This window comes from Triturus cristatus, chromosome 8 (genome assembly GCF_964204655.1).
Source record: "Triturus cristatus chromosome 8, aTriCri1.1, whole genome shotgun sequence".
NCBI lineage: Eukaryota > Metazoa > Chordata > Amphibia > Caudata > Salamandridae > Triturus > Triturus cristatus.
The window spans coordinates 735,841,392-735,856,147 of NC_140591.1; the positions used below are offsets into that span (position 1 = coordinate 735,841,392).

The window sequence follows — 14,756 nt, forward strand, 5'->3', positions numbered from 1 at the left end:
AAGGTATTGGTTAGCTTGCTGCTAGCAGCTCAGTTATGTTATGATGTTAGAGGATATGCAAGGAATGCTTTAGTCCAGCGATATGCAGTTTTTATTGCGCCTTGCATTCAGCAGGAAGATCTTTAGCTTGAATCTGTGGCCTAGGTATTCACCTTGGTATTTCTTTTGGCACAAAGTGAAGGAGTATTTAAGAGAAAATGCACAATGTGTTTCTTATGTTGTTATGAACAACTTGTTACTCTTTCTCATTAAGCTTCAGCCACTGAAGAAATATATAAATAAGGGCTGACTTCCTGTAAGACGTGTCCAAAGCTGGGACGGAATAAAAGGAGACACTTGTAAATGATAGTGCTATCGTTTGAGAAAGGGTAAGTTGAGACTGACTTTCATGCGTATTCACAGACCAAGCATCATAAAGATACCAGCATGATCTTCATTGCGGGCTTAGAGCCGGTATTAGCTTTTGAGAGGTAAGAGGATTTTGAGGGCTCGTTGGTCGAGGGGTATGATTCTCGCTTTGGGTGCGAGAGGTCCCGGGTTCAAATCCCGGACGAGCCCTTTTCTTGGTACTCTTTTCAAGTTGTTTTGAAGTTTGCGTTTCAAAACCAACATCAATTTTTTCTTTGCAGTAGTGGATAATTCTTTGCTAGAGTCTCATGCTTCAGCCCTGCCCAGTCTGAGCTAATACCAAACATCTGGTCTTGCATGGCATGTACGAGCGTTCAGCTAGGGATGTCGGGCAGGTTGCATGAAAGAAATCTAAAGCCAGAGGCCCATGGAATAGCCAGTTCGGAGCAGTTTCATTACAGAAAAATCAACTGTAGGTATCTGTTTCTGTAGTGTAGTGGTTATCACGTTCGCCTCACACGCGAAAGGTCCCCGGTTCGAAACCGGGCAGAAACAGTTGTTATATTGTGTTGGCTACAATGTTGATAGGTGCCGTTTTGCCATGGAATTGTCCAAGCCCTGAAGATTATTTCATGCAATCTCGTTCCAAGAAAGGGAATTCTCTCAAAACACTAAAGTAATCGGCGTGTGGATGTATCTGTTGGTTCTCAGACCTTGCTTTCAAAAGAGCCCTGCAATCGGTTCACTGCTCACCTAGAACAAGCATTAACATGGAGAATTGTTGGCACCAACAGGAATCTTATTTTAGTGGAGTGTTTCTGGCTTTGAGTGCAGAGGCCCTCGGCTCAATTCCAAGATGATCCTTCTCAGGGTGATGATACAAATGCATTGTCACCTTTACGTTTAATGTCAGAATCATTTATTTCCAGTTGGTGGTGTAAGAATGTTTGCAACAGTATGGCGATTTTTCCTAGCCATGCATGAATGAAAGCATATCACTCGCCTTTAGGTGTTTTTCTAATACATTGATATTTGCATCTTCCTTCCTAGCCTGCATGTTTGACTATCTTACAGGCTGCATGTAATAAGTATCACATCAGGGCCCTTCTTCTACTCAATTCACAACTGTTCTATCACGACATAGATAAGAAAGCTGCATCTGCTTTTGTTGTGTAGTGGTAATCAGGTTTACCTGACGTGTGAAAGCCCCATGCTTTGAAAGTACACAGTAACAAAGAAACCGATGACTTTTATAAAAAGGTGTCATGTGTGTCTCTTACTTTGCACAAAAAGTGCCAGAGATGACTTCATTTGCAGTCACTTGAAAAGTAGGGATTCTCCAATAAATGGTAAATGGTTGAAACAAATCTGAAGAAATGCATGACATACCTGTGTGTGTGTGTGTATGCATGTATGTATATATAGGGAGAGAGAGAGCGTCAATATAAACAGACTTTATTTCAATCAAGCTGTCTTTTCTATCCTTCAGGAGCAGAATGTTCTGATCATCAGCGCTCCAGAATGTAGTGTTTTCTTGGCAAGCATCACATATTGTGATGTGTTAGCTAAAAGTTCCATATCCTAGAGACTGATATATTCCTCTGTACTTGTACCTTGGGGATTCATCAAAACCTGGCATCATAAGCAGCTTTCTACTGCCACAGACTGGACAGCGAAACAATTTAAAATATCCCAGAAAAAGAAAATAAGCATGCTTAATCAGAGCTTTCTGGACAGGAAGGACATTTGAGCAAGTGAGGAATAAGCACTGCTTTTGTTAATTTGCATAGGCAGAATAGAGACTTCTGGGAAAAGGCCGAAATTACAGTCACAGAAAATGGCTGCATCTATAGAGAACGCTAAGAAGTGTTGGCAGCTTTTCCTCTGACCCTGGCCACTTTTACAAGCAATCCTATGATAGTCAGCAGGACCCACCCTAAAAAGGAAGGGGCATCCACTTGGACCCTTTCCACCTTTTCTAAATCTCGCCTGATCGAGCCTGATTGAGCACTGATTGAGCAGATAAGCACATGTCATTCTCATTTCAGAAAGGTATTGGTTAGCTTGCTGCTAGCAGCTCAGTTATGTTATGATGTTAGAGGCTATGCAAGGAATGCTTTAGTCCAGCGATATGCAGTTTTTAATGCGCCTTGCATTCAGCAGGAAGATCTTTAGCTTGAATCTGTGGCCTAGGTATTCACCTTGGTATTTCTTTTGGCACAAAGTGAAGGAGTATTTAAGAGAAAATGCACAATGTGTTTCTTATGTTGTTATGAACAACTTGTTACTCTTTCTCATTAAGCTTCAGCCACTGAAGAAATATATAAATAAGGGCTGACTTCCTGTAAGACGTGTCCAAAGCTGGGACGGAATAAAAGGAGACACTTGTAAATGATAGTGCTATCGTTTGAGAAAGGGTAAGTTGAGACTGACTTTCATGCGTATTCACAGACCAAGCATCATAAAGATACCAGCATGATCTTCATTGCGGGCTTAGAGCCGGTATTAGCTTTTGAGAGGTAAGAGGATTTTGAGGGCTCGTTGGTCTAGGGGTATGATTCTCGCTTTGGGTGCGAGAGGTCCCGGGTTCAAATCCCGGACGAGCCCTTTTCTTGGTACTCTTTTCAAGTTGTTTTGAAGTTTGCGTTTCAAAACCAACATCAATTTTTTCTTTGCAGTAGTGGATAATTCTTTGCTAGAGTCTCATGCTTCAGCCCTGCCCAGTCTGAGCTAATACCAAACATCTGGTCTTGCATGGCATGTACGAGCGTTCAGCTAGGGATGTCGGGCAGGTTGCATGAAAGAAATCTAAAGCCAGAGGCCCATGGAATAGCCAGTTCGGAGCAGTTTCATTACAGAAAAATCAACTGTAGGTATCTGTTTCTGTAGTGTAGTGGTTATCACGTTCGCCTCACACGCGAAAGGTCCCCGGTTCGAAACCGGGCAGAAACAGTTGTTATATTGTGTTGGCTACAATGTTGATAGGTGCCGTTTTGCCATGGAATTGTCCAAGCCCTGAAGATTATTTCATGCAATCTCGTTCCAAGAAAGGGAATTCTCTCAAAACACTAAAGTAATCGGCGTGTGGATGTATCTGTTGGTTCTCAGACCTTGCTTTCAAAAGAGCCCTGCAATCGGTTCACTGCTCACCTAGAACAAGCATTAACATGGAGAATTGTTGGCACCAACAGGAATCTTATTTTAGTGGAGTGTTTCTGGCTTTGAGTGCAGAGGCCCTCGGCTCAATTCCAAGATGATCCTTCTCAGGGTGATGATACAAATGCATTGTCACCTTTACGTTTAATGTCAGAATCATTTATTTCCAGTTGGTGGTGTAAGAATGTTTGCAACAGTATGGCGATTTTTCCTAGCCATGCATGAATGAAAGCATATCACTCGCCTTTAGGTGTTTTTCTAATACATTGATATTTGCATCTTCCTTCCTAGCCTGCATGTTTGACTATCTTACAGGCTGCATGTAATAAGTATCACATCAGGGCCCTTCTTCTACTCAATTCACAACTGTTCTATCACGACATAGATAAGAAAGCTGCATCTGCTTTTGTTGTGTAGTGGTAATCAGGTTTACCTGACGTGTGAAAGCCCCATGCTTTGAAAGTACACAGTAACAAAGAAACCGATGACTTTTATAAAAAGGTGTCATGTGTGTCTCTTACTTTGCACAAAAAGTGCCAGAGATGACTTCATTTGCAGTCACTTGAAAAGTAGGGATTCTCCAATAAATGGTAAATGGTTGAAACAAATCTGAAGAAATGCATGACATACCTGTGTGTGTGTGTGTATGCATGTATGTATATATAGGGAGAGAGAGAGCGTCAATATAAACAGACTTTATTTCAATCAAGCTGTCTTTTCTATCCTTCAGGAGCAGAATGTTCTGATCATCAGCGCTCCAGAATGTAGTGTTTTCTTGGCAAGCATCACATATTGTGATGTGTTAGCTAAAAGTTCCATATCCTAGAGACTGATATATTCCTCTGTACTTGTACCTTGGGGATTCATCAAAACCTGGCATCATAAGCAGCTTTCTACTGCCACAGACTGGACAGCGAAACAATTTAAAATATCCCAGAAAAAGAAAATAAGCATGCTTAATCAGAGCTTTCTGGACAGGAAGGACATTTGAGCAAGTGAGGAATAAGCACTGCTTTTGTTAATTTGCATAGGCAGAATAGAGACTTCTGGGAAAAGGCCGAAATTACAGTCACAGAAAATGGCTGCATCTATAGAGAACGCTAAGAAGTGTTGGCAGCTTTTCCTCTGACCCTGGCCACTTTTACAAGCAATCCTATGATAGTCAGCAGGACCCACCCTAAAAAGGAAGGGGCATCCACTTGGACCCTTTCCACCTTTTCTAAATCTCGCCTGATTGAGCCTGATTGAGCACTGATTGAGCAGATAAGCACATGTCATTCTCATTTCAGAAAGGTATTGGTTAGCTTGCTGCTAGCAGCTCAGTTATGTTATGATGTTAGAGGCTATGCAAGGAATGCTTTAGTCCAGCGATATGCAGTTTTTATTGCGCCTTGCATTCAGCAGGAAGATCTTTAGCTTGAATCTGTGGCCTAGGTATTCACCTTGGTATTTCTTTTGGCACAAAGTGAAGGAGTATTTAAGAGAAAATGCACAATGTGTTTCTTATGTTGTTATGAACAACTTGTTACTCTTTCTCATTAAGCTTCAGCCACTGAAGAAATATATAAATAAGGGCTGACTTCCTGTAAGACGTGTCCAAAGCTGGGACGGAATAAAAGGAGACACTTGTAAATGATAGTGCTATCGTTTGAGAAAGGGTAAGTTGAGACTGACTTTCATGCGTATTCACAGACCAAGCATCATAAAGATACCAGCATGATCTTCATTGCGGGCTTAGAGCCGGTATTAGCTTTTGAGAGGAAAGAGGATTTTGAGGGCTCGTTGGTCGAGGGGTATGATTCTCGCTTTGGGTGCGAGAGGTCCCGGGTTCAAATCCCGGACGAGCCCTTTTCTTGGTACTCTTTTCAAGTTGTTTTGAAGTTTGCGTTTCAAAACCAACATCAATTTTTTCTTTGCAGTAGTGGATAATTCTTTGCTAGAGTCTCATGCTTCAGCCCTGCCCAGTCTGAGCTAATACCAAACATCTGGTCTTGCATGGCATGTACGAGCGTTCAGCTAGGGATGTCGGGCAGGTTGCATGAAAGAAATCTAAAGCCAGAGGCCCATGGAATAGCCAGTTCGGAGCAGTTTCATTACAGAAAAATCAACTGTAGGTATCTGTTTCTGTAGTGTAGTGGTTATCACGTTCGCCTCACACGCGAAAGGTCCCCGGTTCGAAACCGGGCAGAAACAGTTGTTATATTGTGTTGGCTACAATGTTGATAGGTGCCGTTTTGCCATGGAATTGTCCAAGCCCTGAAGATTATTTCATGCAATCTCGTTCCAAGAAAGGGAATTCTCTCAAAACACTAAAGTAATCGGCGTGTGGATGTATCTGTTGGTTCTCAGACCTTGCTTTCAAAAGAGCCCTGCAATCGGTTCACTGCTCACCTAGAACAAGCATTAACATGGAGAATTGTTGGCACCAACAGGAATCTTATTTTAGTGGAGTGTTTCTGGCTTTGAGTGCAGAGGCCCTCGGCTCAATTCCAAGATGATCCTTCTCAGGGTGATGATACAAATGCATTGTCACCTTTACGTTTAATGTCAGAATCATTTATTTCCAGTTGGTGGTGTAAGAATGTTTGCAACAGTATGGCGATTTTTCCTAGCCATGCATGAATGAAAGCATATCACTCGCCTTTAGGTGTTTTTCTAATACATTGATATTTGCATCTTCCTTCCTAGCCTGCATGTTTGACTATCTTACAGGCTGCATGTAATAAGTATCACATCAGGGCCCTTCTTCTACTCAATTCACAACTGTTCTATCACGACATAGATAAGAAAGCTGCATCTGCTTTTGTTGTGTAGTGGTAATCAGGTTTACCTGACGTGTGAAAGCCCCATGCTTTGAAAGTACACAGTAACAAAGAAACCGATGACTTTTATAAAAAGGTGTCATGTGTGTCTCTTACTTTGCACAAAAAGTGCCAGAGATGACTTCATTTGCAGTCACTTGAAAAGTAGGGATTCTCCAATAAATGGTAAATGGTTGAAACAAATCTGAAGAAATGCATGACATACCTGTGTGTGTGTGTGTATGCATGTATGTATATATAGGGAGAGAGAGAGCGTCAATATAAACAGACTTTATTTCAATCAAGCTGTCTTTTCTATCCTTCAGGAGCAGAATGTTCTGATCATCAGCGCTCCAGAATGTAGTGTTTTCTTGGCAAGCATCACATATTGTGATGTGTTAGCTAAAAGTTCCATATCCTAGAGACTGATATATTCCTCTGTACTTGTACCTTGGGGATTCATCAAAACCTGGCATCATAAGCACCTTTCTACTGCCACAGACTGGACAGCGAAACAATTTAAAATATCCCAGAAAAAGAAAATAAGCATGCTTAATCAGAGCTTTCTGGACAGGAAGGACATTTGAGCAAGTGAGGAATAAGCACTGCTTTTGTTAATTTGCATAGGCAGAATAGAGACTTCTGGGAAAAGGCCGAAATTACAGTCACAGAAAATGGCTGCATCTATAGAGAACGCTAAGAAGTGTTGGCAGCTTTTCCTCTGACCCTGGCCACTTTTACAAGCAATCCTATGATAGTCAGCAGGACCCACCCTAAAAAGGAAGGGGCATCCACTTGGACCCTTTCCACCTTTTCTAAATCTCGCCTGATCGAGCCTGATTGAGCACTGATTGAGCAGATAAGCACATGTCATTCTCATTTCAGAAAGGTATTGGTTAGCTTGCTGCTAGCAGCTCAGTTATGTTATGATGTTAGAGGCTATGCAAGGAATGCTTTAGTCCAGCGATATGCAGTTTTTAATGCGCCTTGCATTCAGCAGGAAGATCTTTAGCTTGAATCTGTGGCCTAGGTATTCACCTTGGTATTTCTTTTGGCACAAAGTGAAGGAGTATTTAAGAGAAAATGCACAATGTGTTTCTTATGTTGTTATGAACAACTTGTTACTCTTTCTCATTAAGCTTCAGCCACTGAAGAAATATATAAATAAGGGCTGACTTCCTGTAAGACGTGTCCAAAGCTGGGACGGAATAAAAGGAGACACTTGTAAATGATAGTGCTATCGTTTGAGAAAGGGTAAGTTGAGACTGACTTTCATGCGTATTCACAGACCAAGCATCATAAAGATACCAGCATGATCTTCATTGCGGGCTTAGAGCCGGTATTAGCTTTTGAGAGGTAAGAGGATTTTGAGGGCTCGTTGGTCTAGGGGTATGATTCTCGCTTTGGGTGTGAGAGGTCCCGGGTTCAAATCCCGGACGAGCCCTTTTCTTGGTACTCTTTTCAAGTTGTTTTGAAGTTTGCGTTTCAAAACCAACATCAATTTTTTCTTTGCAGTAGTGGATAATTCTTTGCTAGAGTCTCATGCTTCAGCCCTGCCCAGTCTGAGCTAATACCAAACATCTGGTCTTGCATGGCATGTACGAGCGTTCAGCTAGGGATGTCGGGCAGGTTGCATGAAAGAAATCTAAAGCCAGAGGCCCATGGAATAGCCAGTTCGGAGCAGTTTCATTACAGAAAAATCAACTGTAGGTATCTGTTTCTGTAGTGTAGTGGTTATCACGTTCGCCTCACACGCGAAAGGTCCCCGGTTCGAAACCGGGCAGAAACAGTTGTTATATTGTGTTGGCTACAATGTTGATAGGTGCCGTTTTGCCATGGAATTGTCCAAGCCCTGAAGATTATTTCATGCAATCTCGTTCCAAGAAAGGGAATTCTCTCAAAACACTAAAGTAATCGGCGTGTGGATGTATCTGTTGGTTCTCAGACCTTGCTTTCAAAAGAGCCCTGCAATCGGTTCACTGCTCACCTAGAACAAGCATTAACATGGAGAATTGTTGGCACCAACAGGAATCTTATTTTAGTGGAGTGTTTCTGGCTTTGAGTGCAGAGGCCCTCGGCTCAATTCCAAGATGATCCTTCTCAGGGTGATGATACAAATGCATTGTCACCTTTACGTTTAATGTCAGAATCATTTATTTCCAGTTGGTGGTGTAAGAATGTTTGCAACAGTATGGCGATTTTTCCTAGCCATGCATGAATGAAAGCATATCACTCGCCTTTAGGTGTTTTTCTAATACATTGATATTTGCATCTTCCTTCCTAGCCTGCATGTTTGACTATCTTACAGGCTGCATGTAATAAGTATCACATCAGGGCCCTTCTTCTACTCAATTCACAACTGTTCTATCACGACATAGATAAGAAAGCTGCATCTGCTTTTGTTGTGTAGTGGTAATCAGGTTTACCTGACGTGTGAAAGCCCCATGCTTTGAAAGTACACAGTAACAAAGAAACCGATGACTTTTATAAAAAGGTGTCATGTGTGTCTCTTACTTTGCACAAAAAGTGCCAGAGATGACTTCATTTGCAGTCACTTGAAAAGTAGGGATTCTCCAATAAATGGTAAATGGTTGAAACAAATCTGAAGAAATGCATGACATACCTGTGTGTGTGTGTGTATGCATGTATGTATATATAGGGAGAGAGAGAGCGTCAATATAAACAGACTTTATTTCAATCAAGCTGTCTTTTCTATCCTTCAGGAGCAGAATGTTCTGATCATCAGCGCTCCAGAATGTAGTGTTTTCTTGGCAAGCATCACATATTGTGATGTGTTAGCTAAAAGTTCCATATCCTAGAGACTGATATATTCCTCTGTACTTGTACCTTGGGGATTCATCAAAACCTGGCATCATAAGCAGCTTTCTACTGCCACAGACTGGACAGCGAAACAATTTAAAATATCCCAGAAAAAGAAAATAAGCATGCTTAATCAGAGCTTTCTGGACAGGAAGGACATTTGAGCAAGTGAGGAATAAGCACTGCTTTTGTTAATTTGCATAGGCAGAATAGAGACTTCTGGGAAAAGGCCGAAATTACAGTCACAGAAAATGGCTGCATCTATAGAGAACGCTAAGAAGTGTTGGCAGCTTTTCCTCTGACCCTGGCCACTTTTACAAGCAATCCTATGATAGTCAGCAGGACCCACCCTAAAAAGGAAGGGGCATCCACTTGGACCCTTTCCACCTTTTCTAAATCTCGCCTGATCGAGCCTGATTGAGCACTGATTGAGCAGATAAGCACATGTCATTCTCATTTCAGAAAGGTATTGGTTAGCTTGCTGCTAGCAGCTCAGTTATGTTATGATGTTAGAGGCTATGCAAGGAATGCTTTAGTCCAGCGATATGCAGTTTTTAATGCGCCTTGCATTCAGCAGGAAGATCTTTAGCTTGAATCTGTGGCCTAGGTATTCACCTTGGTATTTCTTTTGGCACAAAGTGAAGGAGTATTTAAGAGAAAATGCACAATGTGTTTCTTATGTTGTTATGAACAACTTGTTACTCTTTCTCATTAAGCTTCAGCCACTGAAGAAATATATAAATAAGGGCTGACTTCCTGTAAGACGTGTCCAAAGCTGGGACGGAATAAAAGGAGACACTTGTAAATGATAGTGCTATCGTTTGAGAAAGGGTAAGTTGAGACTGACTTTCATGCGTATTCACAGACCAAGCATCATAAAGATACCAGCATGATCTTCATTGCGGGCTTAGAGCCGGTATTAGCTTTTGAGAGGTAAGAGGATTTTGAGGGCTCGTTGGTCTAGGGGTATGATTCTCGCTTTGGGTGCGAGAGGTCCCGGGTTCAAATCCCGGACGAGCCCTTTTCTTGGTACTCTTTTCAAGTTGTTTTGAAGTTTGCGTTTCAAAACCAACATCAATTTTTTCTTTGCAGTAGTGGATAATTCTTTGCTAGAGTCTCATGCTTCAGCCCTGCCCAGTCTGAGCTAATACCAAACATCTGGTCTTGCATGGCATGTACGAGCGTTCAGCTAGGGATGTCGGGCAGGTTGCATGAAAGAAATCTAAAGCCAGAGGCCCATGGAATAGCCAGTTCGGAGCAGTTTCATTACAGAAAAATCAACTGTAGGTATCTGTTTCTGTAGTGTAGTGGTTATCACGTTCGCCTCACACGCGAAAGGTCCCCGGTTCGAAACCGGGCAGAAACAGTTGTTATATTGTGTTGGCTACAATGTTGATAGGTGCCGTTTTGCCATGGAATTGTCCAAGCCCTGAAGATTATTTCATGCAATCTCGTTCCAAGAAAGGGAATTCTCTCAAAACACTAAAGTAATCGGCGTGTGGATGTATCTGTTGGTTCTCAGACCTTGCTTTCAAAAGAGCCCTGCAATCGGTTCACTGCTCACCTAGAACAAGCATTAACATGGAGAATTGTTGGCACCAACAGGAATCTTATTTTAGTGGAGTGTTTCTGGCTTTGAGTGCAGAGGCCCTCGGCTCAATTCCAAGATGATCCTTCTCAGGGTGATGATACAAATGCATTGTCACCTTTACGTTTAATGTCAGAATCATTTATTTCCAGTTGGTGGTGTAAGAATGTTTGCAACAGTATGGCGATTTTTCCTAGCCATGCATGAATGAAAGCATATCACTCGCCTTTAGGTGTTTTTCTAATACATTGATATTTGCATCTTCCTTCCTAGCCTGCATGTTTGACTATCTTACAGGCTGCATGTAATAAGTATCACATCAGGGCCCTTCTTCTACTCAATTCACAACTGTTCTATCACGACATAGATAAGAAAGCTGCATCTGCTTTTGTTGTGTAGTGGTAATCAGGTTTACCTGACGTGTGAAAGCCCCATGCTTTGAAAGTACACAGTAACAAAGAAACCGATGACTTTTATAAAAAGGTGTCATGTGTGTCTCTTACTTTGCACAAAAAGTGCCAGAGATGACTTCATTTGCAGTCACTTGAAAAGTAGGGATTCTCCAATAAATGGTAAATGGTTGAAACAAATCTGAAGAAATGCATGACATACCTGTGTGTGTGTGTGTATGCATGTATGTATATATAGGGAGAGAGAGAGCGTCAATATAAACAGACTTTATTTCAATCAAGCTGTCTTTTCTATCCTTCAGGAGCAGAATGTTCTGATCATCAGCGCTCCAGAATGTAGTGTTTTCTTGGCAAGCATCACATATTGTGATGTGTTAGCTAAAAGTTCCATATCCTAGAGACTGATATATTCCTCTGTACTTGTACCTTGGGGATTCATCAAAACCTGGCATCATAAGCAGCTTTCTACTGCCACAGACTGGACAGCGAAACAATTTAAAATATCCCAGAAAAAGAAAATAAGCATGCTTAATCAGAGCTTTCTGGACAGGAAGGACATTTGAGCAAGTGAGGAATAAGCACTGCTTTTGTTAATTTGCATAGGCAGAATAGAGACTTCTGGGAAAAGGCCGAAATTACAGTCACAGAAAATGGCTGCATCTATAGAGAACGCTAAGAAGTGTTGGCAGCTTTTCCTCTGACCCTGGCCACTTTTACAAGCAATCCTATGATAGTCAGCAGGACCCACCCTAAAAAGGAAGGGGCATCCACTTGGACCCTTTCCACCTTTTCTAAATCTCGCCTGATCGAGCCTGATTGAGCACTGATTGAGCAGATAAGCACATGTCATTCTCATTTCAGAAAGGTATTGGTTAGCTTGCTGCTAGCAGCTCAGTTATGTTATGATGTTAGAGGATATGCAAGGAATGCTTTAGTCCAGCGATATGCAGTTTTTATTGCGCCTTGCATTCAGCAGGAAGATCTTTAGCTTGAATCTGTGGCCTAGGTATTCACCTTGGTATTTCTTTTGGCACAAAGTGAAGGAGTATTTAAGAGAAAATGCACAATGTGTTTCTTATGTTGTTATGAACAACTTGTTACTCTTTCTCATTAAGCTTCAGCCACTGAAGAAATATATAAATAAGGGCTGACTTCCTGTAAGACGTGTCCAAAGCTGGGACGGAATAAAAGGAGACACTTGTAAATGATAGTGCTATCGTTTGAGAAAGGGTAAGTTGAGACTGACTTTCATGCGTATTCACAGACCAAGCATCATAAAGATACCAGCATGATCTTCATTGCGGGCTTAGAGCCGGTATTAGCTTTTGAGAGGTAAGAGGATTTTGAGGGCTCGTTGGTCGAGGGGTATGATTCTCGCTTTGGGTGCGAGAGGTCCCGGGTTCAAATCCCGGACGAGCCCTTTTCTTGGTACTCTTTTCAAGTTGTTTTGAAGTTTGCGTTTCAAAACCAACATCAATTTTTTCTTTGCAGTAGTGGATAATTCTTTGCTAGAGTCTCATGCTTCAGCCCTGCCCAGTCTGAGCTAATACCAAACATCTGGTCTTGCATGGCATGTACGAGCGTTCAGCTAGGGATGTCGGGCAGGTTGCATGAAAGAAATCTAAAGCCAGAGGCCCATGGAATAGCCAGTTCGGAGCAGTTTCATTACAGAAAAATCAACTGTAGGTATCTGTTTCTGTAGTGTAGTGGTTATCACGTTCGCCTCACACGCGAAAGGTCCCCGGTTCGAAACCGGGCAGAAACAGTTGTTATATTGTGTTGGCTACAATGTTGATAGGTGCCGTTTTGCCATGGAATTGTCCAAGCCCTGAAGATTATTTCATGCAATCTCGTTCCAAGAAAGGGAATTCTCTCAAAACACTAAAGTAATCGGCGTGTGGATGTATCTGTTGGTTCTCAGACCTTGCTTTCAAAAGAGCCCTGCAATCGGTTCACTGCTCACCTAGAACAAGCATTAACATGGAGAATTGTTGGCACCAACAGGAATCTTATTTTAGTGGAGTGTTTCTGGCTTTGAGTGCAGAGGCCCTCGGCTCAATTCCAAGATGATCCTTCTCAGGGTGATGATACAAATGCATTGTCACCTTTACGTTTAATGTCAGAATCATTTATTTCCAGTTGGTGGTGTAAGAATGTTTGCAACAGTATGGCGATTTTTCCTAGCCATGCATGAATGAAAGCATATCACTCGCCTTTAGGTGTTTTTCTAATACATTGATATTTGCATCTTCCTTCCTAGCCTGCATGTTTGACTATCTTACAGGCTGCATGTAATAAGTATCACATCAGGGCCCTTCTTCTACTCAATTCACAACTGTTCTATCACGACATAGATAAGAAAGCTGCATCTGCTTTTGTTGTGTAGTGGTAATCAGGTTTACCTGACGTGTGAAAGCCCCATGCTTTGAAAGTACACAGTAACAAAGAAACCGATGACTTTTATAAAAAGGTGTCATGTGTGTCTCTTACTTTGCACAAAAAGTGCCAGAGATGACTTCATTTGCAGTCACTTGAAAAGTAGGGATTCTCCAATAAATGGTAAATGGTTGAAACAAATCTGAAGAAATGCATGACATACCTGTGTGTGTGTGTGTATGCATGTATGTATATATAGGGAGAGAGAGAGCGTCAATATAAACAGACTTTATTTCAATCAAGCTGTCTTTTCTATCCTTCAGGAGCAGAATGTTCTGATCATCAGCGCTCCAGAATGTAGTGTTTTCTTGGCAAGCATCACATATTGTGATGTGTTAGCTAAAAGTTCCATATCCTAGAGACTGATATATTCCTCTGTACTTGTACCTTGGGGATTCATCAAAACCTGGCATCATAAGCAGCTTTCTACTGCCACAGACTGGACAGCGAAACAATTTAAAATATCCCAGAAAAAGAAAATAAGCATGCTTAATCAGAGCTTTCTGGACAGGAAGGACATTTGAGCAAGTGAGGAATAAGCACTGCTTTTGTTAATTTGCATAGGCAGAATAGAGACTTCTGGGAAAAGGCCGAAATTACAGTCACAGAAAATGGCTGCATCTATAGAGAACGCTAAGAAGTGTTGGCAGCTTTTCCTCTGACCCTGGCCACTTTTACAAGCAATCCTATGATAGTCAGCAGGACCCACCCTAAAAAGGAAGGGGCATCCACTTGGACCCTTTCCACCTTTTCTAAATCTCGCCTGATCGAGCCTGATTGAGCACTGATTGAGCAGATAAGCACATGTCATTCTCATTTCAGAAAGGTATTGGTTAGCTTGCTGCTAGCAGCTCAGTTATGTTATGATGTTAGAGGCTATGCAAGGAATGCTTTAGTCCAGCGATATGCAGTTTTTAATGCGCCTTGCATTCAGCAGGAAGATCTTTAGCTTGAATCTGTGGCCTAGGTATTCACCTTGGTATTTCTTTTGGCACAAAGTGAAGGAGTATTTAAGAGAAAATGCACAATGTGTTTCTTATGTTGTTATGAACAACTTGTTACTCTTTCTCATTAAGCTTCAGCCACTGAAGAAATATATAAATAAGGGCTGACTTCCTGTAAGACGTGTCCAAAGCTGGGACGGAATAAAAGGAGACACTTGTAAATGATAGTGCTATCGTTTGAGAAAGGGTAAGT

General features: G+C 41.7%; 8 non-coding genes across 8 annotated transcripts; all 8 read left to right on the forward strand.

Annotated features, from left to right (window-relative positions):
* Window positions 1–830: 830 nt before the first annotated feature.
* On the forward strand, window positions 831–903 carry TRNAV-CAC (transfer RNA valine (anticodon CAC)). The gene has a single exon. It is a non-coding gene; the product is annotated as a tRNA-Val (tRNA).
* A 1,980-nt stretch (window positions 904–2,883) lies between these two features.
* Window positions 2,884–2,955, forward strand: TRNAP-UGG (transfer RNA proline (anticodon UGG)). Its single transcript has one exon. It is a non-coding gene; the product is annotated as a tRNA-Pro (tRNA).
* A 272-nt stretch (window positions 2,956–3,227) lies between these two features.
* On the forward strand, window positions 3,228–3,300 carry TRNAV-CAC (transfer RNA valine (anticodon CAC)). Its single transcript has one exon. It is a non-coding gene; the product is annotated as a tRNA-Val (tRNA).
* A 2,324-nt stretch (window positions 3,301–5,624) lies between these two features.
* TRNAV-CAC (transfer RNA valine (anticodon CAC)) lies at window positions 5,625–5,697 on the forward strand. The gene has a single exon. It is a non-coding gene; the product is annotated as a tRNA-Val (tRNA).
* Window positions 5,698–8,021: 2,324 nt separating this feature from the next.
* Window positions 8,022–8,094, forward strand: TRNAV-CAC (transfer RNA valine (anticodon CAC)). The gene has a single exon. It is a non-coding gene; the product is annotated as a tRNA-Val (tRNA).
* A 1,980-nt stretch (window positions 8,095–10,074) lies between these two features.
* On the forward strand, window positions 10,075–10,146 carry TRNAP-UGG (transfer RNA proline (anticodon UGG)). The gene has a single exon. It is a non-coding gene; the product is annotated as a tRNA-Pro (tRNA).
* Window positions 10,147–10,418: 272 nt separating this feature from the next.
* Window positions 10,419–10,491, forward strand: TRNAV-CAC (transfer RNA valine (anticodon CAC)). The gene has a single exon. It is a non-coding gene; the product is annotated as a tRNA-Val (tRNA).
* Window positions 10,492–12,815: 2,324 nt separating this feature from the next.
* Window positions 12,816–12,888, forward strand: TRNAV-CAC (transfer RNA valine (anticodon CAC)). The gene has a single exon. It is a non-coding gene; the product is annotated as a tRNA-Val (tRNA).
* The last annotated feature ends 1,868 nt before the right edge of the window (window positions 12,889–14,756 follow it).